At 47.8% G+C, this 27,585-nt stretch overlaps 1 protein-coding gene across 1 annotated transcript in view; it reads right to left on the bottom strand.

The window, feature by feature from the left end:
* The window catches only part of DGKQ (diacylglycerol kinase theta), a 322,011-nt gene that overhangs the window by 237,334 nt on the left and 57,092 nt on the right, over window positions 1-27,585 (bottom strand). The gene's annotated exons all lie outside the window — the stretch shown is intronic.

Raw genomic sequence — 27,585 nt, 5'->3', positions numbered from 1 at the left:
CTGACTCCCGTGAACAGACGCACACAGCATCTATTCAATATGCACATCGCTGCTGCTAGGCAGAGCAGTGAGTGACAGGAGCTTCCCAACTGCGCCCTCCCCACCCTGGGACACTGCGGCCTGCACGTAGGACAGCGGGACAGTCCCGAAAAAACGGGACTGTGCCACAAAAATTGGGACAGTTGGGAGGTATGTTATTCTATTCCTCTGTGGATTACCAGGTTTCCCTCATGTCACATTTTGTATTATCTTAGTGTCTGATTTTTATTATACTCATTTTCCTGTTGTTGCACATACTTCTTTGGGGTTTTTTTTGTAATGTTTTATATTTGTAGTTGTAAAAATCTTCAATAAAAATACTCAAAACAAAAATAATGCAAGGAACAAATATACTGCTATAGCAAAAGAAAGAAACAAATGGGCTCATTTATCAATCAGTGATACATTTCACTGAGTGATAAAATGCACCAGCCAATCAGCTCCTAACTTCCATGTCACAGGCTGTGTTTGAAAAACGACAGTTAAGAGGTGATTGGCTGGTGCAATTTATCACTCACAGTGAAATTTATCACTCATTGATAAATAAGGGCAAAACACAGAAAAATACACAAAAGGCTGACAAGATGGACATGTAGGGTAGTTTCTGTAGCCAGGTAGTTCTATGTTTACACATTCATAACAACTTCACAGTTTCAGACTCACAAAAATCTAAAATAAAAACAGACTTCCTTTCAGTCCTGAAAGCTTTGAAACAAAAAATGTAATCATATTACACATAAGTTCGTTATTGATCATCACTCTGATTTCTAAAAAAAATAAAAAAAAATAAAGTAACAGATTACTGTTACTAAACTTTATTTGTGATCTAAGAAACATCATCTGACCTGTCCTTTAATTGTGCATTTAGTATGAAAATATTTCCTGCTTTTGTATTCAAAATAACATGCAAAACCATCTCTTGTAATCATCCTGCCTATACAGTGGCAACAAACATCTGCCAAATTTAATTATCCTTGGTAATTGGAAAATTTACCTCAGTTCAACTTATCACACTTACTGCGCAGTAGTTTTTGCGGTATACAGTTAGCATACCACTTGTCGGGATCCCAGCTGTCACAATACCGACGCAGGGATCCCGGCGGGGGCACCATACCGCTGCCGACGAGGTAGGTGATTCCCCCTCTATGGGTGTTCACGGCACCCATAGAGGGAGAATAGAACCTGTGGCGAGCAACGTCCAACGACCTTGAAAAGACTGTTGCTCTAACACTGCTCCCCATCCCTTCAGACAGGCATTCGTTGTCAGCAGAGCCCAGTCGGGGACCCAGAAGGGACAGCCCCTGCTCTGGTTGGTCCTGGATTCACCAGGTCAGCGACAGGCGAACCTCCGGAGTCAAAGAAATCATGTGAAATCTGATCCATGAGGCAGGCCGTCCCACTTGGACAGGATTACCTGTGCAGTGGGCGGGAATGAAATTGAGCATACTCTAGCATGTCGAAGGCCGATACCATCAGGCCAAGTACTTGCATCGCCGAGTGTATAGACACTCTAGGGCAGAGGTTCTCAAACTCGGTCCTCGGGGGCCCACACAGTGCATGTTTTGCAGGTCTCCTCACAGAATCGCAAGTGAAATAATTAGCTCCACCTGTGGACCTTTTAAAATGTGTCAGTGAGTAATTAATACACCTGTGCACCTGCTGGGTTACCTGCAAAACATGCACTGTGTGGGCTCCCGAGGACCGAGTTTGAGAACCATCCGCTCTAGGGCAATTGAAGAATCATCTTATCCGGTCCTTAATCTTGAGGACTTTTTTCTGGAGAAAGAACTTCTGACTGTGTGTGTCCAGGAGTGCCCCCCAGGTGCACCATGCTCTGAGCTGGGACTAGCGAGGACTTTATAGAATTGATAAGTCACCTGTGGGCTTGCAGGAATGTTATCTTCAGTTGCAGGTGACAGAGGAGGACTCTGTGGGAATTTGACAGAATCATCAGGATGTCTAGATATGGCAGGATACTGGCTACCTGGCGATGGAGATGAGCCGTCATAACAGCCATGACCTTCTGAAGAGCCGAGGATCCGTAGCCAGTCCAAATGGCAGAGCCTGGAATTGGAATGAAGGCTGCAATTAGCTAACCACAGAAACTGCTGATGAGACATGGCAAAAGGTATATACAGGTATGCATCCTGTATAACCAGGAATACCAAATAGTCTCCGTGTTCCCTAGCCAGTACAATAGAGCGCAGTGCTTCCATATGAAACTTGGACACACTCACAAACTTGTTCAAAGATTGATTTAGTATAGGCCGGAAGAACCCACTGAGTTTCGGGACAGAAACAGGGCCGATTAATAACCTCTTCCTCTCTGGTACTTAGGTACCGGCACAATCACTCCTACTTTTAATATTATGACATTTTATTAATAAGGCGCCACAAGTGTGTCGCAGCGCCATACATACAGCACACATTAGAACAACACAGGGTACACAGAACTTTACAGTAACTGAAAAACTAAAACAGAGCACAGGTAACACTTAGCACCACAGTTTCCAGTACACAATACAGCTGAGATGTAAGAAAGCATAGGATTAATCAGCGTACTACTAGGGGCGGGCAGCCGCTAGAAGACATAAACACACACAAAGCCATTAACCAAACTACACCAACGTACATCACTTCGCTTATCTCAAAATATCTACCAACCCGACCTCTTCGCTCTTCATAAGACCTGCGTCTCTCATCCACACTCATTACTCGCTCCCACTCACGATTTCAGGACTTTCATCGGGCTGCACCCACTCTGTGGAATGCCCTACCGCGCACAATAAGACTCTCCTCTAGTCTCCAAACCTTCAAGCGTTCCCTGAAAACTCACCTCTTTAGGCAAGCATATCAAATTCCAGAACCGCTCACATAACTTTCATAAACCTTCCTATCAAATTGCAGCCACTCTGTACAGTCCACACATGTCTTCTCATTCTTCACTTTCCCTTCCTCTCGAACCCGGTTCACCATTGCTGTATGACCATATCATACAGCCCACCAAGAACCTTTGCAATCTGGCGAACAACTATGTAATAGATAGCACCTTTCCTTGTGTATACATGCCTATTTCTCTATAGATTGTAAGCTTGCGAACAGGGCCTTCCTACCTCTGACTGTTTGTTATCACCCAGTTTTGTTATATCATTGTTATTTCCAATTGTAAAGCGCAACGGAATTTGCTGCGCTATATAAGAAACTGTTAATAAATAAATACTCAGGAGGGAACTCACCACAGTTTGTAGAGTTTGCACCTTTAACGGATCCGAAATGAGGGCCGTAGTGTAAAACGGATGAGGGGGACGTGAGAGACAACTCATGGTGGTCTGAAGTGGTCTTTAACCAGATCTGGGTGAAGTCGGCCTCCCACCCTGTGATCCCCCAGACGGAGGCCCTCCCCGTCATGCAGCAGGCTTGTCATGTTTTGAAGCAGGCTGACTGGGTGCCCAAGATTGTTTGGCCTTGGGCTTTGTGGTTTTGGAAGCACGAGATTGTCTCTGGTATGCCTGACCTTCTGCATTCCCTTGAGGCCGAAAGGAATGGAAAGTGGTACCTATTGCCTTCTGTGCAGAAGGATTAGTAGTGGGGAGAAAAGCAGTCTTAGCGGCTATTTCAGACACTATTTTATTTAGGTCTACCCAAACACAATGTCCCCAGTGAAGGGGAGTACCTCCAAAGTCTTTAGGAGTTCAGGTCTACTTTCCATGACCTCAACCAGAGTATGCGTCGAGCCAGGACAGATGTCGTCGACGCCTTAGCTGCCAATACACCCACCTCGGAGGACGCCTCCTGAACGTATCAGGTGGCAGTGGTATTGTGAGACAGGTATGGTCTGGCATGGTCAGATATATCCTCGGGCAGTTCTTCCTCTAATGCCTGAACCCACGCCTCAATTGCAGCCCAGGAGGCAGCTATAGTAGGTCTATGAATGGCTCCAGTAAGGGAGTATACAGACTTCAGGCATCCCTCCCCAAGCTTATCTGTCGGTTCCTTCAGTGAGGTGACAGTGGTGACAGGCAGAGTGAATGACACCACAAGGCAGGTGATGCGAGAATCCACCAGCGGTGGAGTTTTACATTGATACACAACTCTGCAGGGAGAGGATAGCGAGCCAAGGCCCATTTTTGGCAGAGGGAATTTCCTCCCAGGATTAAACCAGGGTTCCCGTCTGATGTCCACAAAATGATCAGAATGGGTTAATATAGTTTTAACCACCTTCTGCTGTTTAAACTGATCAGTTTTCTTTGCCACAGTAGTGGAATCCTCCTCTTGAAGGAAATGCTTATTAGCATCCACTAGGGTAGGGACAATCCTCATCAGTAATACAGGATTCAGTGTCTGACAGGTCCGTATGCTCCCCCTCCTCTTCAGATGAAACATCAGAGAGGATTTTGGATTGCGAGGAGGAAGCAGACTGCTTAGAGGACCCAGAGACACAGGAGTGACCTGGTGTAGGTTTCTGTCTAACCGAAGACTGATACATTGCTGAAGGTGGATTGACCATAGAGACAATATGAGGTGCAGTGCACCGGTGGTCCCATAGGGGGCGCTATGCGTTTCACCAGTGTACCCAGTAGGTTGGTGAACGCATACTAGGTGCTCCATTGCATGAGCTGCGGACTGACTGGGAAGCGTATGACATTTAGTACACAGACCGTCAAATAGCACTTCCCCCTCTGGTAAATCTATGGAGCATGCTCTACATGATGCAGGAGCTTCCACTGATTTACTAGCGACCACATACGATATTGCCAGACAAAGTACAACACCTGCAAATAAATCCAGTATTATGTGATTACACAGTAGAATATACGTATTGGATAAATACTGTGACGCACTATATTAGCAGACCCAAACGCACCTAGCCTCTTAGGGTACAGAATATAGGGGGTCATTACGAGTTGATCGCAGCGCAGCGAAAATCGCCAGCGTGCGATCAGGTCTCTACTGAGCATGCCCCGCAATGCGCACGCACTTTGTACGGGTACAATGTGGATTGTTGCTGAGTCATTATCTTTGAGATGGCATCCAGGGAGAGACTGGAGCCTATAATGTCCAGGATAGGAAGATAGACCTCACTCTACAGCGTTCTGTATTGCAGGTAAAAACACCATCTTCATGCTTGTATATCTGAGTCTCTCATCTCTCTCTGGCTACACTTTTCACACCCCAAGGAAGTTTGTCTGCAAATGTCTGTGATCCTTCTTCAATGCAAAATAACCTCTGTTAATTAGCTGAACTTCTGATTGCATACCTCCCCCTTTGCCAGCTGATATAGTTGGAGCATTTAAGAGCAATATTATCAAGGCCTGCAGTCAGGGCTAGGCCTGCAGTCAGGGCTTGGCCTGCTTTTAATTGTGAAGAATGCATTTGTTAAGAATGGGTTTAAAGAATGGAGTTAGAACCGGAGTTTGAACTGGATTTGGACTACGCTAAAATCTCGAATAAAACAATTTCCCCAAACACTGCAACTCAGGACCATCATGTGGCCTCTCCTCACCTCTGCCTTGAGAACACCAGGACCAATGCCTACTACTTCTCTGTCCAAGAACATCATGACTGCCCCCAAGACTACCCCTCAAGCTGAGCAGGGAACTGAGGGGCGTGCGCTTCAGGACCAGATTTTGCTGGGTCAGTTCCATTGGACATTAGTGTGCACTCCACATTCTTACACCCACCCGCACTGCTCCCCACACTCTCACACCCACCTGTACTGCTCTCATGAGACCAGGACATTTATCATTTTCACAAATTAATGTTTTCCTGCAAATGTGTCTCTCTCTTCTTTCTTCTTACAGGGTACTTTCCCCCCACTGTGTGCTATTCCTGTAATGTGTAAAATGTGTGCTTCATTTGGATCTTTCCATGCAGGGCATAGCATACTCCTACACACGTGTCAGTTTTCCAGTGAATGCATTTGGCCCTTGTATGGCTCATCTCCTACTATGTAACCTTTGTAGTGCGCCCAACATGGCTGCCTTATCTGGTAAACTTGTGGATGGGATGAAAAATACATGGACCTGATGGTTTTATTGGAACCCTACTCTGAACCTAAGGACTCTGCAATCTCCCCGTTTTGTGTTCTCTTCTAGGGGTGGACTATTCCACCCTGGGTAATGCTACGCAGTGCGCCTAAGATGGCTGCCACACCTGGTACCTTGTGAGGGTGGAATACACAACCCCTGGAGGTTATTACCCAAAATGCTTACACCAACCCTGCATTATGCTTTCTGTCTTTATTGTCTGTGTGGTTTATCTTTTGATGTAATACTTAAATCTTCTGTATTATGTGCATTGTTTGAGTTCTAGTTGGCCCCGCGGATGGCTGCCTCGGTGCTGCTCTGCCAAGCATCCTTTGTGTTTAGTCTAATATGTTGAGTCTATTGTACAGTTGCAATGTGCAGTATCAACTCATACGTGTAATGTGTGTAATGTATGCTATGTTCTTCCCCCTTCGTATGCTATGTATTCCCCCTTCATGTTGCTGCTTGGCGATGCATTGTACCACAAAGAATTCCTAGTGTACGTGAGTACACCTGGCCAATAAAGCTGATTCTGATTCTGATTTCTATTGATTTAACAAAGAATCCATACGCACAGCCGACCGCATGAAGATTGACCGAAAGAGGGCGTTTATGGGTGTCAACTGGCCGTTTCTTGGGAGTGGTATAAATATAAAACGCAGGCATATCCGGGTATTTGGAGGGCGGGTGTGTGACGTCAATTCCGGCACCAAAAAGACTGAAGTGATCGCAAGGGCCGAGTAAGTCCGGACCTACTCTGAAACTGCACAAAATGTTTTTGCAGAGCTCGGCTGCACAGGCATTCGCACACTTGCAAAGCGAAAATACACTCCCCTGTGGGCGGTGACTATGCGTTTGCACGGCTGCTAAAAACAGCTAGCGAGCGATCAACTCGGAATTTGGGCCATAGTGACAGTTATATCTGGGAAACACTGAGAGTGCAACCACACAGCAGATACAGGCACACACAGTCATAGGCAATGCAGAAATTTTCATCATAATAAAGCTGCACTGAACTAGTATATATACACATACATACATACATACATACATACATACATACATACATACATACATACAACATACATACATACATACATGCATACAACACAGCACGGTCCTAGACCGGAAGTATATATCAGAATACTCGCACAATATATTCTGTAACAGGTACACGCTTTCTTAACTAACGCTGCCTGTATAAACACATGTAGAACACTCAAGTGTTTGTAAAGTCACAGCGCTGTATACAGGCGGCTTTACAAGGGAGACCTGGCCCTGCAATCCCAAAGACCAGTAGCAACTATGCTCAGAAGATGGCTCCCAGCGTCTCTGTCAGGGAATGAGGGAGAGTGAGAGGCAGCTCCAGGGTGGGAACTCTATGTGGAGATGGCGCCCTAGGCCCTATGCTGGACTTCCACCACCGGTACTACAGAGCCTTATTAAATGGGGCGTTAGTACATCTGACCTGTACTCTTACGCCCTGGCGGTCTAGTGGGAACCCGGCTCGGTGACAGTGTCCACGCCAGCGCCGTGACCAGTCTCCCTAGGCCGCAGATGGAATAAGATTTAATGGCGGGTCCCGCCTGGGGGACCCTCTTACCTCCTCCCCGTAGCAACCACGCGATCCAGGAGAGCGGTCTGCGACCGTGTGCCTAAGCCGGAGCGTCTCCACTGCAAGTACACAGGAACAGAGCCGCGGGAGTACGCGACTCCGCTTGAGAGGTGATGGAACTGCAGCGCTGAAGTGTCACCCTTATATACAGCGCTGACAGACCAGTTGAACAAATCTTCTTAGAAAAGCTTTTTCAGGGCTGCCCAGTGCAGCTCTCCTGTTAGGTGACCTGCTGCTGCAGTACCCAATTCAAAAACTGAGCTCTCAGTGCCTGGAAGCGGGGTTTATAGGACAGCCTAAAGCTTTAGCCTGTTGGTGTCTCTGGATCAAGAGCCACTCTACACCCCAATGTTTTCCCATGGAAACCAATGTATCCTGCTGCAGAAATAGAAGTTAACAGCATATTCCGTACACAAGGGAAAATATTTTCTCCAAAATAACAAAGCTAGTAATGGGAGCTTAGGGAAGTACCTTATGTTACCATGCCGCTGCAAAAGGTATGAGATGACTTGTTGAGGGAATAGTATACATTTCCCCATTATACTATTTGTAAAATAATAAGTTATATTTTAATGGGATTAGAGTGAGCTTAAAGAAACCATAAATTGATAAAGCCAAAGTTTAACACTTTACAAACAAAAATCTAACAATGACACATTACAAGTAATCAAATCAAAATACAAAAAAAATGGCACATATATTCCAAAATAAATATATTGTTAGATTTCACGTTTGAAAAGTCAGTTGGGAGTCTGTTTTTTCCTATTTAATAGACAGGAAAATACAGACACCCAACCGACTTTTCAAACATTTGAATCTCCCCCTAAGAATTAGTAAAATTTGCATATTCAATCTGCATCTTGTATTACATTTTTTTTGCTGGACTGAACCCAATGTCTGAGACACTGAAGTGGTTAAATGCTGCTTTGGAATACACTGACACTCGTGTATATAACGGTCTTTAAACATATGTATAAAATAAAATACTCTTAATGTGTTCTATGTTGGTCTAATGAGGACCTGTCACATCCTTTCGGTGGCTATGGTGCTAAGTCTCATCTGCGGGGACTGGAGCTTTACAGTGCTCACAGCTGGATTCTGCATCTCACATTAGGGTAAATGTACGTCAGTATGGGGGAGAAGTGTGGTTATACTTCTCCCCCATGTATGATGGCAGCAGTGTGTGTCCCTGTCCATATCGGCGCTGCTATATATAAGACAGCAGGCTAATATGTGAGGGTAATGTAAGTACTGTCAGCAACACTAACCGTTCTGACACCTGCAGCTATCGATATCAACAGCTGTATGGTGTCGATGCCCTATCTCCCTAGCAGTGTCAGCGCTGTCCCTGGCTGTGTCGGGTGCCGCCTATGGACTGCACAGGGGATTTCACGTGAGTAGCGAGATCCCGCGTATGTGCAATGGAGCCGTCCGGGCTGGAAGACACCGCGCATCAGCACTAAGATGATGAGTTGTGCGCTCAGGAGGACATTGCCGGAGGGAGGAGTTTACACTCCCCCACTCCAGCAGACAAGATATTAATACATCTTATCGATGTCCCTTCCTGCTTCGCCTCGGTAATGAGGCAAAGCAGTAAGTTTTATAGAGGCACAATCCGTGCCACTATAATACATTTACCCATAGTATAGTATGGGACTGCAGCCGCACCCATGGGTAAATGTATTATAGCGGCACAAGGGTAAAGCAGGAAGGGACATCGATAAAATGTATGTACATCTTGTCTGCCGAAGCGGGGGAGCGAGAGCTACTCCCTCCGGGGATGCACCCCTGATTACAGTGCGAAGTGCTGATGCGCTGTCTCCCCCTGCCTGCTCTGTCCCTGCTGGTGTGTATGGGCATCACCACCTGCAGCTGTCGGAATGGCCAGCAATGCTGACCGTTCATATATGGCCCCCTCATATCGGTGTGATATCTTGAAGATAGCAGCGCGGATATGGACAGGGGTGCATAGTGCCCCTGTGACTGAGCCCCACCGCTGTAATATATGGGGTAGAAGTGGCATTACTGCACATAACGTGCGCCGATACTGCTTCTCCCCCATGACGCTGCATAATACATTTTCCCCTTAGCCACGCCCCCCCCCCCTCCCTCCCAGCTGGCATCTGCAAGTGAACTGCTGAAGAGCTCTTCCAATGGTGCCTTCCAAACTTAAGTTAATTCAGGTAATGAAGGACATGCTTAATGCCAGACAGCCAACAGATCTCATATAGCGCTGAGAGATACAATAGCAGCAGCTAGGGGTGTTGTCCCAGAACCTGACCACTCATTCTACAGACAATTTCAGCTACAGAAGAGGAGCCAGGTACTAGAATAAGCTGTTCTGTGGGTGGCAGAGACAGAATATCTTACACTACGGCATGAGGCATCAGTAACAGTTACTGAGAGTAAGAAGGAACCTGTATACCCACTAGATGTAGCACCCAGATTGCAAAGTAAGCCCATCTGCTCACAATCATTTGTGTGGAAATATACTTCTCACATAGCAGCACAATTTGGAACACTGTACAACAGGTCAGCTTGCTTGTCAAGATTAATATAGTAGAATATATTTTTCATTAACATGAATAAATCTTTCTTGTCATCTCAAAAAAACAAACAAAAAAACAAACCCAATGCCATATTACAGTAATCTCAATGGCACGGTTAGGTGTAAAGCTGGGTACATACTTTGCAGCTCAAATAAACACCCCGATCCTTGAAGCAGTAATCAGTGTGTAATGTGCCCCCTCCAAAGGGATCGGTGGGTCAGGCATTCCAATTTTTAATCAGTACTAAAAATATAGTGTCTGGATGTCAGATCTACACTATCTAGGTCAAAAGATAGACCACATATGGTCGACATGCATTAGATCAACAGGTACAAATGGTCAACACACAAATGGGTTTTGGGTTTTTTTCACGTTCTCCCAATAATCATTATCCTTGTAGACTACGATTGGGAATAGTAACCTTGACCGAAGAGTGGCAAGTGAAGCAAGTCCACAAGGGTCTACGTTTGTACCAGTGATGGTCATAGAAAATGAACTATACAAGAAAAAAGAAAAAAACCGTGTCTACCATTTTTGTATTAACCTATTTAACTTGTCGACCTTTTGTACCCGTCAACCATAATTATTTCTTTATTAAACACTTATATAGTGCAGCAAATGACGTCACATGCAGCCGCTGAGAGCCAGGCAGCAACGTGTAGCTCCCGGTCAGCACGCAAAAGCTGCGCTGGCCGGGAGCTACACCTGAAGTACAAAAGCATCGAAGCTGTGCAATGCTTTTGTACTCCAGCGACAGGGCAGGGACTCACATGCGAGGCGGGCTAGCCCTGTGCCGGGCATCTCCCCACGTCTGTGTTCCTGATCGTAGCTGTGCTAAATTTAGCACAGCTATGATCAAGTCGGAATCACCCCCATAGTTACTATCTGAGTACTGCACAATGTACAAGCCAAAGGGGAAACAGAATGCTTAATTAACAGAGGTTGAAGAGAGAAAAGCATCTAGTCAACTGACAATAAACACGAAGCCTCTGGTAAGTGAAAGGGTCCTTACATGTTGCTTAGTCTGTAATTCCGTACAGTACGTCTTTGATCTACTGAAGAGGGAAATAAAACTGATCGGATACAGACTACACATCAGCTGTAATTGTTGTCAGTCTGATAAGCACAGTTCCTAGAAATACAGAATACTGAAAGCTGATCTTGGAACTGGCATATTCATGCTGTGGGAGTATGTCAAAACAAGAGAGGAGGCACGCAAAAGGAATCCTAATTAGGCTTTCCAGGTCAATATTAATTTTAAAGATCCGAGAAGTTGCGCAGACAACAAAACTGTAAGCTTCATTATACTTCCTCGTGCGAAAATCCAAAAGTCCCACTAAGAGCCACTGACCTATGTATTTTCGCAGGTCCAGGGGGCACTTATTGCAGATTATGCTTCACGTGCCTGAGGCATTTCTATTTTAAGGGGGGGGAACAACAACAACAACAACTCACGACAAACCTCTAAAGGTAAGACGTCAAAAAGTAATGAAAAATGGTAAGTTTTCAATAAAAGTGACCTATTTCACCATTACGATGCTTAAGGTCTATTAAACTGCAGTATGCAATTTTCATCCTGGTTGCTGAAATTCAACTAATGCTAATGGACTTCATTTACGCTACACCTGCAGAGTTCTATTCTTAACCCATCAATTTTCTTCTGTTGTATCTGAATGCAGCGGAGTTACTGACCTATTTTCTTTATTAACAGTGTGAATGTTTATGTTTCTATGGCAGCAGATAAGCTATGCTGAATGACTAGGCATTGGCAGGAAAAACTAATGTCATAGGTGAGTACTGTAGGTGTCACATCCTGAAGAAACCTACTCTAACTTTACTGCTTTTAAGTATTACCAGTGTTCACAAGAGGTTTTAAGGCCATTTAACCTAAAATAAGAATTTACTCACCGGTAATTCTATTTCTCGTAGTCCGTAGTGGATGCTGGGAACTCCGTAAGGACCATGGGGAATAGCGGGCTCCGAAGGAGACTGGGCACTCTAAGAAAGAATTAGGACTACCTGGTGTGCACTGGCTCCTCCCTCTATGCCCCTCCTCCAGACCTCAGTTAGGGAAACTGTGCCCGGAAGAGCTGACACAATAAGGAAAGGATTTGGAATCCCGGGTAAGACTCATACCAGCCACACCAATCACACCGTACAACTCGTGATACTATACCCAGTTAACAGTATGAACAACAACTGAGCCTCTCGAATAGATGGCTCCAAACAATAACCCTTTAGTTAGGCAATAACTATATACAAGTATTGCAGACAATCCGCACTTGGGATGGGCGCCCAGCATCCACTATGGACTACGAGAAATAGAATTACCGGTGAGTAAATTCTTATTTTCTCTGACGTCCTAGTGGATGCTGGGAACTCCGTAAGGACCATGGGGATTATACCAAAGCTCCCAAACGGGCGGGAGAGTGCGGATGATTCTGCAGCACCGAATGAGCAAACTCAAGGTCCTCCTCAGCCAGGGTATCAAACTTGTAGAATTTTGCAAACGTGTTTGAACCCGACCATGTAACAGCTCGGCAAAGTTGTAAAGCCGAGACCCCTCGGGCAGCCGCCCAAGAAGAGCCCACCTTCCTCGTGGAATGGGCTTTTACAGATTTAGGATGCGGCAGTCCAGCCGCCGAATGTGCAAGTTGAATCGTGCTACAGATCCAGCGAGCAATAGTCTGCTTTGAAGCAGGAGCACCCAGCTTGTTGGGTGCATACAGGATAAATAGCGAGTCAGTTTTTCTGACTCTAGCCGTCCTGGAAACATATTTTCAGGGCCCTGACTACGTCCAGCAACTTGGAATCCTCCAAGTCCCGAGTAGCCGCAGGCACCACAATAGGTTGGTTCACATGAAAAGCTGATACCACCTTAGGAAGGAATTGGGAACGAGTCCTCAATTCCGCCCTATCCATATGAAAAATCAGATAAGGGCTTTTACATGACAAAGCCGCCAATTCTGATACACGCCTGGCCGACGCCAAGGCCAACAGCATGACCACCTACCACGTGAGGTACTTTATCTCCACGGTTTTAAGTGGCTCAAACCAATGTGACTTTAGGAAATCCAACACCACGTTGAGATCCCAAGGTGCCACTGGGGGCACAAAAGGGGGCTGAATATGCAGCACTCCCTTTACAAAAGTCTGAACTTCAGGCAGTTAAGCCAGTTCTTTTTGGAAGAAAATCGACGGAGCCGAAATCTGGACCTTAATAGAACCCAATTTTAGGCCCATAGTCACCCCTGACTGTAGGAAGTGCAGAAATCGACCTAGCTGAAATTCCTCCGTTGGGGCCTTCCTGGCCTCACACCAAGCAACATATTTCCGCCATATGCGGTGATAATGTTTTGCGGTCACATCTTTCCTAGCTTTAATCAGTGTAGGAATGACTTCCTCCGGAATGCCCTTTTCCTTTAGGATCCGGTGTTCAACCGCCATGCCGTCAAACGCAGCCGCGGTAAGTCTTGGAACAGACAGGGCCCCTGCTGCAGCAGGTCCTGTCTGAGCGGCAGAGGCCATGGGTCCTCTGAGATCATTTCTTGAAGTTCTGGGTACCAAGCTCTTCTTGGCCAATCCGGAACCCTGTTTATAGTTCTTACTCCTCTCCTTCTTATTATTCTCAGTACCTTGGGTATGAGAGGCAGAGGAGGGAACACATAAACCGACTGGTACACCCACGGTGTCACTAGAGCGTCCACAGCTATCGCCTGAGGGTCCCTTGACCTGGCGCAATATCTTTAGTTTTTTTAGTTTTTTTGAGGCGGGACGCCATCATGTCCACCTGTGGCCTTTCCCAACGGTTTACAATAATTTTGAAGACTTCTGGATGAAGTCCCCACTCTCCCGGGTGGAGGTCGTGTCTGCTGAGGAAGTCTGCTTCCCAGTTGTCCACCCCTGGAATGAACACTGCTGACAGTGCTATCACGTGATTTTCCGCCCATCGGAGAATCCTTGTGGCTTCTGCCATCGCCAACCTGCTTCTTGTGCCGCCCTGTCGGTTTACATGGGCTACCGCCGTGATGTTGTCTGACTGGATCAGCACCGGCTGGTGTTGAAGCAGGGGTCTTGCCTGACTTAGGGCATTGTAAATGGCCCTTAGTTCCAGAATATTTATGTGTAGGGAAGTCTCCTGGCTTGACCATAGTCCTTGGAAGTTTCTTCCCTGTGTGACTGCCCCCCAGCCTCAAAGGCTGGCATCCGTGGTCACCAGGACCCAGTCCTGTATGCCAAATCTGCGGCCCTCTAGAAGATGAGCACTCTGCAGCCACCACAGCAGAGACACCCTGGTCCTTGGAGACAGGGTTATCAGCCGATGCATCTGAAGATGCGATCCGGACCACTTGTCCAACAGATCCCACTGAAAGATCCTTGCATGGAACCTGCCAAATGGAATTGCTTCGTAAGAAGCTACCATCTTTCCCAGGACTCGCGTGCAGTGATGCACCGACAGCTGTTTTGGTTTCAGGAGGTCTCGGACTAGAGATGACAACTCCTTGGCTTTCTCCTCCGGGAGAAACACTTTTTTCTGGTCTGTGTCCAGAACCACCCCCAGGAACAGTAGACGCGTTGTAGGAACCAGCTGCGACTTTGGAATATTCAGAATCCAGCCGTGCTGTTGTAGCACTTCCCGAGATAGTGCTACGCCGACCAACAACTGCTCCCTGGACCTCGCCTTTATAAGGAGATCGTCCAAGTACGGGATAATTAAAACTCCCTTTTTCCAAAGGAGTATCATCATTTCGGCCATTACCTTGGTAAATACCCTCGGTGCCGTGGACAGACCAAACGGCAACGTCTGGAATTGGTAATGACAGTCCTGTACCACAAATCTGAGGTACTCCAGGTGAGGAGGGTAAATGGGGACATGCAGGTAAGCATCCTTGATGTCCAGTGATACCATGTAATCCCCTTCGTCCAGGCTTGCAATAACCGCCCTGAGCGATTCCATTATGAACTTGAACCTTCTTATATAAGTGTTCAAGGATTTCAAATTTAAAATGGGTCTCACCGAACCGTCCGGTTTCGGTACCACAAACATTGTGGAATAGTAACCCCGTCCTTGTTGAAGGAGGGGTACCTTGATTATCACCTGCTGAGAATACAGCTTGTGAATCGCCTCCAGCACTGCCTCCCTGTCTGGGGGAGCTGTTGGCAAGGCTGATTTGAGGAAACGGCGAGGGGGAGACGTCTCGAATTCCAGCTTGTACCCCTGAGATACCACTTGTAGAATCCAGGGATCCACCAGTGAGCGAGCCCACTGGTCGCTGAAGTTCCGGAGACGGGCCCCCACCGCACCTGGCTACGCCTGTGGAGCCCCAGCGTCATGCGGTGGACTTAGAGGAAGCGGGAGAGGACTTTTGTTCTTGGGAAGTGGCTGTATGGTGCAGCTTTTTCCCTCTACCTCTGCCTCTGGGCAGAAAGGACGCGCCTTTAACCCGCTTGCCTTTCTGGGGCCGAAAGGACTGTACCTGATAATACGGTGCTTTCTTTGGCTGTGAGGGAAGATGGGGTAAAAATGTCGACTTCCCAGCTGTTGCTGTGGAAACGAGGTCCGAGAGACCGTCCCCAAACAATTCCTCACCTTTGTAAGGCAAAACCTCCATGTGCCTTTTAGAATCCGCATCACCTGTCCACTGCCGAGTCCACAATCCTCTCCTGGCAGAAATGGACATTGCATTAATTCTAGATGCCAGCCGGCAAATATCCCTCTGTGCATCTCTCATGTATAAGACTGCGTCTTTAATATGCTCTATGGTTAGCAATATAGTGTCCCTGTCGAGGGTATCAATGTTATCAGACAGGGAATCTGACCACGCAGCACTGCACATCCATGCTGAAGCAATAGCCGGTCTCAGTATAATACCTGAGTGTGTATATACAGACTTCAGGATAGCCTCCTGCTTTCTATCCGCAGGCTCCTTTAAGGCGGCCGTATCCTGAGACGGTAGTGCCACCTTCTTTGACAAGCGTGTGAGCGCTTTATCCACCCTAGGGGATGTCTCCCAACGTATCCTGTCCTCTGGCGGGAAAGGGTACGCCATTAGCAACTTTTTAGAAATCACTAATTTCTTATCGGGGGAAGCCCACGCTTCTTCACACACTTCATTCAACTCATCAGATGGGGGAAAAACCATTGGTTACTTTTTCTCCCCAAACATAATACCCTTTTTTGTGGTACCTGGGTTAATGTCAGAAATGTGCAACACATTTTTCATTGCCGTAATCATGTAACGGGTGGCTCTGTTGGAATGTACACTAGTCTCATCGTCGTCGACACTGGAGTCAGTATCCGTGTCGACATCTGTGTCAGCCATCTGAGGTAGCGGGCGATTTTGAGCCCCTGATGGCTTTTGAGACGCCTGGGCAGGCACGGGCTGAGAAGCCGGCTGTCCCACATCTGCTATGTCGTCAAACCTTTTATGTAAGGAGTTGACACTGTCGCGTAATTCCTTCCACATATCCATCCACTCAGGTGTCGACCCCGCAGGGGGTGACATCACATTTATCGGCACCTGCTCCGCCTCCACATAAGCCTCCTCATCAAACATGTCGACACAGCCGTACCGACACACCGCACACACACAGGGAATGCTCGGACTGAGGACAGGACCCCACAAAGTCCTTTGGGGAGACAGAGAGAGAGTATGCCAGCACACACCACAGCGCTATATAATGCAGGGAGTTACACTACACAAGTGATTTACCCTATAGCCGCTATATATATAGTATTTGCGCCTAAATTTAGTGCCCCCCCCTCTCTTTTGTACCCTATTGAGCCTGGAAACTGCAGGGGAGAGCCTGGGGAGCGTCCTTCCAGCGGAGCTGTGAGAGGAAATGGCACCAGTGTGCTGAGGGAGATAGCCCTGCCCCTTTTTCGACGGACTTCTCACGCTTTTATAATAATAATGTGGCAGGGGTATTTTACACATATATAGCTTCTTAGGCTATATTATGTGTGATTAGCCACTTTAAGGTACTCTAATTGCTGCCCAGGGCGCCCCCCCGCCAGCGCCCTGCACCCATCAGTGACCGGAGTATGTGGTGTGCACAGGGAGCAATGGCGCACAGCTGCAGTGCTGTGCGCTACCTTAATGAAGACCGGAGTCTTCAGCCGCCGATTTCCGTGAAGATCTTCATGCTTCTGGCTCTGCAAGGGGGGCGGCGGCGCGGCTCCGGGACCGGACGACCGAGGCTGGGCCTGTGTTCGATCCCTCTGGAGCTAATGGTGTCCAGTAGCCTAAGAAGCCCAAGCTAGCTGCAAGCAGGTAGGTTCGCTTCTCTCCCCTAAGTCCCTCGTTGCAGTGAGTCTGTTGCCAGCAGATCTCACTGAAAATAAAAAACCTAATAAATACTTTCTTTACTAGAAGCTCAGGAGAGCCCCTAGTGTGCAACCAGCTCGAGCCGGGCACATATTCTAACCGAGGTCTGGAGGAGGGGCATAGAGGGAGGAGCCAGTGCACACCAGGTAGTCCTAATTCTTTCTTAGAGTGCCCAGTCTCCTTCGGAGCCCGCTATTCCCCATGGTCCTTACGGAGTTCCCAGCATCCACTAGGACGTCAGAGAAAATGGAATTGCAGAACAAAATAAAATAAAATAAGAATTTACTTACCGATAATTCTATTTCTCGTAGTCCGTAGTGGATGCTGGGGACTCCGTAAGGACCATGGGGAATAGCGGCTCAGCAGGAGACTGGGCACAAAAGTAAAGCTTTAGAACTACCTGGTGTGCACTGGCTCCTCCCCCTATGACCCTCCTCCAAGCCTCAGTTAGGATACTGTGCCCGGACGAGCGTACACAATAAGGAAGGATTTTGAATCCCGGGTAAGACTCATACCAGCCACACCAATCACACCATATAACTTGTGATCTAAACCCAGTTAACAGCATGATAACAGAGGAGCCTCTAGAAAAGATGGCTCACTACAGCAATAACCCGATTTTTTTGGTAACAATAACTATGTACCAGTATTGCAGACAATCCGCACTTGGGATGGGCGCCCAGCATCCACTACGGACTACGAGAAATAGAATTATCGGTAAGTAAATTCTTATTTTCTCTGACGTCCTAGTGGATGCTGGGGACTCCGTAAGGACCATGGGGATTATACCAAAGCTCCCAAACGGGCGGGAGAGTGCGGATGACTCTGCAGCACCAAATGAGAGAACTCCAGGTCCTCCTCAGCCAGGGTATCAAATTTGTAGAATTTTACAAACGTATTTGCTCCTGACCAAGTAGCTGCTCGGCAAAGTTGTAAAGCCGAGACCTCTCGGGCAGCCGCCCAAGATGAGCCCACCTTCCTTGTGGAATGGGCTTTTACAGAGTTTGGCTGTGGCAGGCCTGCCACAGAATGTGCAAGCTGAATTGTACTACAAATCCAACGAGCAATAGTCTGCTTAGAAGCAGGAGCACCCAGCTTGTTGGGTGCATACAGAATAAACAACGAGTCAGATTTTCTGACTCCAGCCGTCCTGGAAACCTATATTTCCAGGGCTCTGACAACGTCTAGCAACTTGGAGTCCTCCAAGTCCCTAGTAGCCGCAGGCACCACAATAGGTTGATTCAGGTGAAACGCTGAAAACCACCTTAGGGAGAAACTGAGGACAAGTCCTCAATTCCGCCCTGTCCGAATGGAAAATCAGATGAGGGCTTTTACAGGATAAAGCCGCCAATTCTGACACGCACCTGGCCCAGGCCAGGGCCAACAGCATGACCACTTTCCATGTGAGATATTTTAACTCCACATATTTAAGTGGTTCAAACCAATGTGACTTTTGGAACCCAAAAACTACATTTAGATCCCAAGGTGCCACTGAAGGCACAAAAGGAGGCTGTATATACAGTACCCCTTTCACAAACGTCTGAACTTCAGGGACTGAAGCTAGTTCTTTTTTGGAAGAAAATTGACAGGGCCGAAATTTGAACCTTAATGGACCCCCATTTCAGGCCCATAGACACTCCTGTTTGCAGGAAATGTAGGAATCGACCTAGTTGAAAATTCCTCCGTCGGGGCCTTACTGGCCTCGCACCACGCAACATATTTTCGCCAAATGCGGTGATAATGTTTTGCGGTTATCTCTCTCCTGGCTTTGATCAGGATAGGAATGACTTCATCCGGAATGCCTTTCTCCTTCAGGATCCGGCGTTCAACCGCCATGCCGTCAAACGCAGCCGCGGTAAGTCTTGGAACAGACAGGGTCCTTGCTGGAGCAGGTCCCTTCTTAGAGGTAGAGGCCACGGATCCTCCGTGAGCATCTCTTGAAGTTCCGGTTACCAAGTCCTTCTTGGCCAATCCGGAGCCACGAATATAGTGCTTACTCCTCTGCATCTTATAATTCTCAGTACCTTGGGTATGAGAGGCAGAGGAGGGAACACATACACTGACTGGTACACCCACTGTGTTACCAGAGCGTCTACAGCTATTGCCTGAGGGTCCCTTGACCTGGCGCAATACTTGTCGAGTTTTATAAACATGTGGAAGACTTCTGGGTGAAGTCCCCACTCTCCCGGGTGGAGGTCGTGTCTGCTGAGGAAGTCTGCTTCCCAGTTGTCCACTCCCGGAATGAATACTGCTGACAGTGCTATCACATGATTTTCCGCCCAGCGAAGAATCCTTGCAGCTTCTGCCATTGCCCTCCTGCTTCTTGTGTCACCCTGTCTGTTTACGTGGGTGACTGCCGTGATGTTGTCCGAATGGATCAACTCCGGGTGACCTTGAAGCAGAGGTCTTGCTGAGCTTAGAGCATTGTAAATGGCCCTTAGCTTCAGGATATTTATGTGAAGTGATGTCTCCAGGCTTGACCATAAGCTCTGGAAATTCCTTCCCTGTGTGACTGCTCCCCAGCCTCGCAGGCTGGCATCCATGGTCACCAGGACCCAGTCCTGAATGTGCGGCCCTCTAGAAGATGAGCACTCTGCAACCACCACAGGAGAGACACCCTTGTGCTTGGTGACAGGGTTATCCGCTGATGCATCTGAAGATGCGACCCGGACCATTTGTCCAGCAGGTCCCACTGGAAAGTTCTTGCGTGGAATCTGCCGAATGGGATTGCTTCGTAGGAAGCCACCATTTTTCCCAGAACCATTTCATTGATGTACTGAGACTTGGCTCGGTTATAGGAGGTTCCCGACTAGCTCGGATAACTCCCTGACTTTCTCCTCCGGGAGAAACACCTTTTTCTGGACTGTGTCCAGGATCATCCCTAGGAACAGAAGACGAGTCGTCGGAATCAGCTGCGATTTTGGAATATTGAGAATCCAATCGTGCTGCCGCAACACTACCTGAGATAGTGCTACACCGACCTCCAACTGTTCCCTGGATCTTACCCTTATCAGGGAATCGTCCAAGTAAGGGATAACTAAAATTATACGGCAGCGTCTGAAACTGATAGTGACAGTTCTGTACCATAAACCTGAGGTACCCTTGGTGAGAAGGGTAAATTGGGACATGAAGGTAAGCATCCTTGATGTCCCGAGACATCATGTAGTCCCCTTCTTCCAGGTTCGCAATCACTGCTCTGAGTGACTCAATCTTGAATTTGAACCTCCGTATGTAAGTGTTCAAGATTTTAGATTTAGAATCGGTCTCACCGAGCCGTCCGGCTTCGGTACCACAACAGTGTGGAATAATACCCCGTTCCCTGTTGCAGGAGGGGTACCTTGATTATCACCTGCTGGGAATACAGCTTGTGAATGGCTTCCAATACTGCCTCCCTGTCAGAAGGAGACATCGGTAAAGCCGACTTTAGGAAACGGCGAGGGGGAGACGTCTCGAATTCCAATTTGTACCCCTGAGATATCACCTGAAGGATCCAGGGGTCTACTTGCGAGTGAGCCCACTGCGCGCTGAAATTCATTGAGACGGGCCCCCACCGTGCCTGATTCTGCTTGTAAAGCCCCAGCGTCATACTGAGGGCTTGGCAGAGGCGGGAGAGGGCTTCTGTTCCTGGGAACTGGCTGATTTCTGCAGCCTTTTTCCTCTCCCTCTGTCACGGGGCAGAAATGAGGAACCTTTTGCCCGCTTGCCCACGAAAAGACTGCGCCTGATAATACGGCGTCTTCTTATGTTGAGAGGCGACCTGGGGTACAAACGTGGATTTCCCAGCTGTTGCCGTGGCCACCAGGTCTGAAAGACCGACCCCAAATAACTCCTCCCCTTAATAAGGCAATACTTCCAAATGCCGTTTGGAATCCGCATCACCTTACCACTGTCGTGTCCATAACCCTCTACTGGCAGTAATGGACAACGCACTTAGACTTGATGCCAGTCGGCAAATATTCCGCTGTGCATCACGCATATATAGAAATGCATCTTTTAAATGCTCTATAGGCAATAATATACTGTCCCTATCTAGGGTATCAATATTTTCAGTCAGGGAATCCGACCACGCCAACCCAGCACTGCACATCCAGGCTGAGGCGATTGCTGGTCGCAGTATAACACCAGTATGTGTGTAAATACATTTTAGGATACCCTCCTGCTTTCTATCAGCAGGATCCTTAAGGGCGGCCATCTCAGGAGAGGGTAGAGCCCTTGTTCTTACAAGCGTGTGAGCGCTTTATCCACCCTAGGGGGTGTTTCCCAACGCACCCTAACCTCTGGCGGGAAAGGATATAATGCCAACAACATTTTAGAAATTATCAGTTGTTATCGGGGGAAACCCACGCATCATCACACACCTCATTTAATTTCTCAGATTCAGGAAAACTACAGGTAGTTTTTCCTCACCGAACATAATACCCCTTTTTGGTGGTACTCGTATTATCAGAAATGTGTAAAACATTTTTCATTGCCTCAATCATGTAACGTGTGGCCCTACTGGAAGTCACATTTGTCTCTTCACCGTCGACACTGGAGTCAGTATCCGTGTCGGCGTCTATATCTGCCATCTGAGGTAACGGGCGCTTTAGAGCCCCTGACGGCCTATGAGACGTCTGGACAGGCACAAGCTGAGTAGCCGGCTGTCTCATGTCAACCACTGTCTTTTATACAGAGCTGACACGGTCACGTAATTCCTTCCAACAGTTCATCCACTCAGGTGTCGACCCCCTAGGGGGTGACATCACTATTACAGGCAATCTGCTCCGTCTCCACATCATTTTTCTCCTCATACATGTCGACACAAACGTACCGACACACAGCACACACACAGGGAATGCTCTGATAGAGGACAGGACCCCACTAGCCCTTTGGGGAGACAGAGGGAGAGTTTGCCAGCACACACCAGAGCGCTATATATATACAGGGATAACCTTATATAAGTGTTTTTCCCCTTATAGCTGCTGTATTTTTAATACTGCGCGTAATTAGTGCCCCCCTCTCTTTTTTAACCCTTTCTGTAGTGTAGTGACTGCAGGGGAGAGCCAGGGAGCTTCCCTCCAACGGAGCTGTGAGGGAAAATGGCGCCAGTGTGCTGAGGAGATAAGGCCGCCGAGAAGGGGGCGGAGCCTATCTCCCATTTTTCTGTGTATTCTGGCAGGGGTTAAATTCATCCATATAGCCCAGGAGCTATATGTGATGCATTTTTTTGCCATCCAAGGTGTTTTTATTGCGTCTCAGGGCGCCCCCCCCCCAGCGCCCTGCACCCTCAGTGACCGGAGTGTGAAGTGTGCTGAGAGCAATGGCGCACAGCTGCAGTGCTGTGCGCGACCTTTGTTGAAGACAGGACGTCTTCTGCCGCCGATTTTCCGGACCTCTTCTGTCTTCTGGCTCTGTAAGGGGGCCGGCGGCGCGGCTCTGGGACCTATCCATGGCTGGGCCTGTGATCGGTCCCTCTGGAGCTAATGTCCAGTAGCCTAAGAAGCCCAATCCACTCTGCACGCAGGTGAGTTCGCTTCTTCTACCCTTAGTCCCTCGATGCAGTGAGCCTGTTGCCAGCAGGTCTCACTGAACATAAAAAACCTAAAACTAAACTTTTCACTAAGCAGCTCAGGAGAGCCACCTAGTGTGCACCCTTCTCGTTCGGGCACAAAAATCTAACTGAGGCTTGGAGGAGGTTCATAGGGGGAGGAGCCAGTGCACACCAGGTAGTTCTAAAGCTTTACTTTTGTGCCCAGTCTCCTGCGGAGCCGCTATTCCCCATGGTCCTTACGGAGTCCCCAGCATCCACTAGGACGTCAGAGAAATAAAGCTTGGAAATATGTATGCAAAAGTTATGTAAAGGAGATATATATGTACATAAAAAAAGTTACAAAAGCTTGGCACCACTTGTGATATATCATCACACATATGTACATTTGTTGTACACTTGAGGGTTAACTACTCTACCAGCCATTTTTCACTAAACCGCTGTCCGCAGTACCATTTAGTGGGATTACTGCCGGTGGGAAAATAAGAATTTACTTACCGATAATTCTATTTCTCGGAGTCCGTAGTGGATGCTGGGGTTCCTGAAAGGACCATGGGGAATAGCGGCACCGCAGGAGACAGGGCACAAAAGTAAAGCTTTCCGATCAGGTGGTGTGCACTGGCTCCTCCCCCTATGACCCTCCTCCAAGCCAGTTAGGTACTGTGCCCGGACGAGCGTACACAATAAGGGAGGAATTTTGAATCCCGGGTAAGACTCATACCAGCCACACCAATCACACCGTACAACTTGTGATCTAAACCCAGTTAACAGTATGATAACAGCGGAGCCTCTGAAAAGATGGCTCACAACAATAATAACCCGATTTTTGTAACTATGTACAAGTATTGCAGATAATCCGCACTTGGGATGGGCGCCCAGCATCCACTACGGACTCCGAGAAATAGAATTATCGGTAAGTAAATTCTTATTTTCTCTATCGTCCTAGTGGATGCTGGGGTTCCTGAAAGGACCATGGGGATTATACCAAAGCTCCCAAACGGGCGGGAGAGTGCGGATGACTCTGCAGCACCGAATGAGAGAACTCCAGGTCCTCCTTAGCCAGGGTATCAAATTTGTAGAATTTAGCAAACGTGTTTGCCCCTGACCAAGTAGCTGCTCGGCAAAGTTGTAAAGCCGAGACCCCTCGGGCAGCCGCCCAAGATGAGCCCACCTTCCTTGTGGAATGGGCATTTACATATTTTGGCTGTGGCAGGCCTGCCACAGAATGTGCAAGCTGAATTGTATTACACATCCAACTAGCAATAGTCTGCTTAGAAGCAAGAGCACCCAGTTTGTTGGGTGCATACAGGATAACAGCAAGTCAGTTTTCCTGACTCCAGCCGTCCTGGAACATATTTTCAGGGCCCTGACAACATCTAGCAACTTGGAGTCCTCCAAGTCCCTAGTAGGTGCAAGGCACCACAATAAGCTGGTTCAGGTGAAACACTGACACCACCTTAGGGAGAGAACTGGGGACGAGTCCGCAGCTCTGCCCTGTCCGAATGGACAAACAGATATGGGCTTTTTTGAGAAAAAACCACCAATTTGACACTCGCCTGGTCCAGGCCAGGGCCAAGAGCATGGTCACTTTTCATGTGAGATGCTTCAAATCCACAGATTTGACTGGTTTTAAACCAATGTGATTTGAGGAATCCCAGAACTACGTTGAGATCCCACAGTGCCACTGGAGGCACAAAAGGGGGTTGTATATGCAATACTCCCTTGACAAACTTCTGGACTTCAGGAACTGAAGCCAATTTTTTCTGGAAGAAAATCGACAGGGCCGAAATTTGAACCTTAATGGACCCCAATTTGAGGCCCATAGACACTCCTGTTTGCAGGAAATGCAGGAAACGACCGAGTTGAAATTTCTTTGTGGGGCCTTCCTGGCCTCACACCACGCAACATATTTTCGCCACATGTGGTGATAATGTTGTGCGGTCACCTCCTTTCTGGCTTTGACCAGGGTAGGAATGACCTCTTCCGGAATGCCTTTTTCCCTTAGGATCCGGCTTTCCACCGCCATGCCGACAAACGCAGCTGCGGTAAGTCTTGGAACAGACATGGTACTTGCTGAAGCAAGTCCCTTCTTAGCGGCAGAGGCCATAAGACCTCTGTAAGCATCTCTTGAAGTTCCGGGTACCAAGTCCTTCTTGGCCAATCCGGAGCCATGAGTATAGTTCTTACTCCTCTACGTCTTATAATTCTCAGCACCTTAGGTATGAGAAGCAGAGGAGGGAACACATACACCGACTGGTACACCCACGGTGTTACCAGAACGTCCACAGCTATTGCCTGAGGGTCTCTTGACCTGGCGCAATACCTGTCCCGTTTTTTTGTTCAGACGGGACGCCATCATGTCCACCTTTGGTATTTCCCAACGGTTTACAATCATGTGGAAAAAACTTCCCGATGAAGTTTCCACTCTCCCGGGTGGAGGTCGTGCCTGCTGAGGAAGTCTGCTTCCCAGTTTCCATTCCCGGGATGAAACACTGCTGACAGTGCTATCACATGATTTTCCGCCCAGCGAAAAGTCCTTGCAGTTTTTGCCATTGCCCTCCTGCTTCTTGTGTCGCCCTGTCTGTTTACGTGGGCGACTGCCGTGATGTTTTTCCCACTGGATCAATACCGGCTGACCTTGAAGCAGAGGTCTTGCTAAGCTTAGAGCATTATAAATTTACCCTTAGCTCCAGTATATTTATGTGGAGAAAAGTCTCCAGACTTGATCACACTCCCTGGAAATTTTTTCCTTGTGTGACTGCTCCCCAGCCTCTCGGGCTGGGCTCCGTGGTCACCAGCATCCAATCCTGAATGCCGAATCTGCGGCCCTCTAGAAGATGAGCACTCTATAACCACCACAGGAGAGACACCCTTGTCCTTGGATATAGGGTTATCCGCTGATGCATCTGAAGATGCGATCCGGACCATTTGTCCAGCAGATCCCACTGAAAAGTTCTTGCGTGAAATCTGCCGAATGGAATTGCTTCGTAGGAAGCCACCATTTTTACCAGGACCCTTGTGCAATGATGCACTGTTTTTAGGAGGTTCCTGACTAGCTCGGATAACTCCCTGGCTTTCTCTTCCGGGAGAAACACCTTTTTCTGGACTGTGTCCAGAATCATCCCTAGGCACAGCAGACGTGTCGTCGGGATCAGCTGCGATTTTGGAATATTTAGAATCCACCCGTGCTGTTGTAGCAGTATCCGAGATAGTGCTACTCCGACCTCCAACTGTTCCCTGGACTATGCCCTTATCAGGAGATCGTCCAAGTAAGGGATAATTAAGACGCCTTTTCTTCGAAGAAGAATCATCATTTCGGCCATTACCTTGGTAAAGACCCGGGGTGCCGTGGACAATCCAAACGGCAGCGTCTGAAACTGATAGTGACAGTTCTGCACCACGAACCTGAGGTACCCTTAAGTGAGAAGGGCAAATTTGGGACATAGAGGTAAGCATCCCTGATGTCCCGGGACACTATATAGTCCCCTTCTTCCTGGTTCGTTATCACTGCTCTGAGTGACTCCATCTTGATTTGAACCTTTGTAAGTGTTCAAAAAAATTTTTAGAATAAGTCTCACCTAGCCTTCTGGCTTCAGTACCACAATATAGTGTGGAATAATACCCCTTTTCTTGTAGTAGGAGGGGTAATTTAATTATCACCTGCTGGGAATACAGCTTGTGAATTTTTTCCCATACTGCCTCCTTGTCGGAGGGAGACCTTGGTAAAGCAGACTTCAGGAGCCTGCGAAGGGGAAACGTCTCGACATTCCAATCTGTACCCCTGGGATACTACTTGTAGGATCCAGGGGTCCTGTACGGTCTCAGCGCCATGCTGAGAACTTGTCAGAGGCGGTGGAACGCTTCTGTTCCTGGGAATGGGCTGCCTGCTGCAGTCTTCTTCCCTTTCCTCTATCCCTGGGCAGATATGATCTTATAGGGACGAAAGGACTGAGGCTGAAAAGACGGTGTCTTTTTCTGCAGAGATGTGACTTAGGGTAAAAACGGCGGATTTTCCAGCAGTTGCCGTGGCCACCAGGTCCGATGGACCGACCCCAAATAACTCCTCTTCCTTTATACGGCAATACACCTTTGTGCCGTTTGGAATCTGCATCACCTGACCACTGTCGTGTCCATAACATCTTCTGGCAGATATGGACATCGCATTTACTCTTGATGCCAGAGTGCAAATATCCCTCTGTGCATCTCGCATATATAGAAATGCATCCTTTAAATGCTCTATAGTCAATAAAATACCGTCCCTGTCAAGGGTATCAATATTTTTAGTCAGGGAATCCGACCAAGCCACCCCAGCTCTGCACATCCAGGCTGAGGCGATCGCTGGTCGCAGTATAACACCAGTATGTGTGTATATACTTTTTATGATATTTTCCAGCCTCCTGTCAGCTGGTCCTTGAGGACGGCCCTATCTATAGACGGTACCGCCACTTGTTTTGATAAGCGTGTGAGCGCCTTATCCACCCTAAGGGGTGTTTCCCAACGC

The sequence above is a fragment of the Pseudophryne corroboree genome, chromosome 1 (genome assembly GCF_028390025.1).
Source record: "Pseudophryne corroboree isolate aPseCor3 chromosome 1, aPseCor3.hap2, whole genome shotgun sequence".
Taxonomy (NCBI): domain Eukaryota; kingdom Metazoa; phylum Chordata; class Amphibia; order Anura; family Myobatrachidae; genus Pseudophryne; species Pseudophryne corroboree.
Note: the sequence above shows the minus strand (reverse complement) of the source record. Positions and strands in the feature narration are given on the sequence as shown.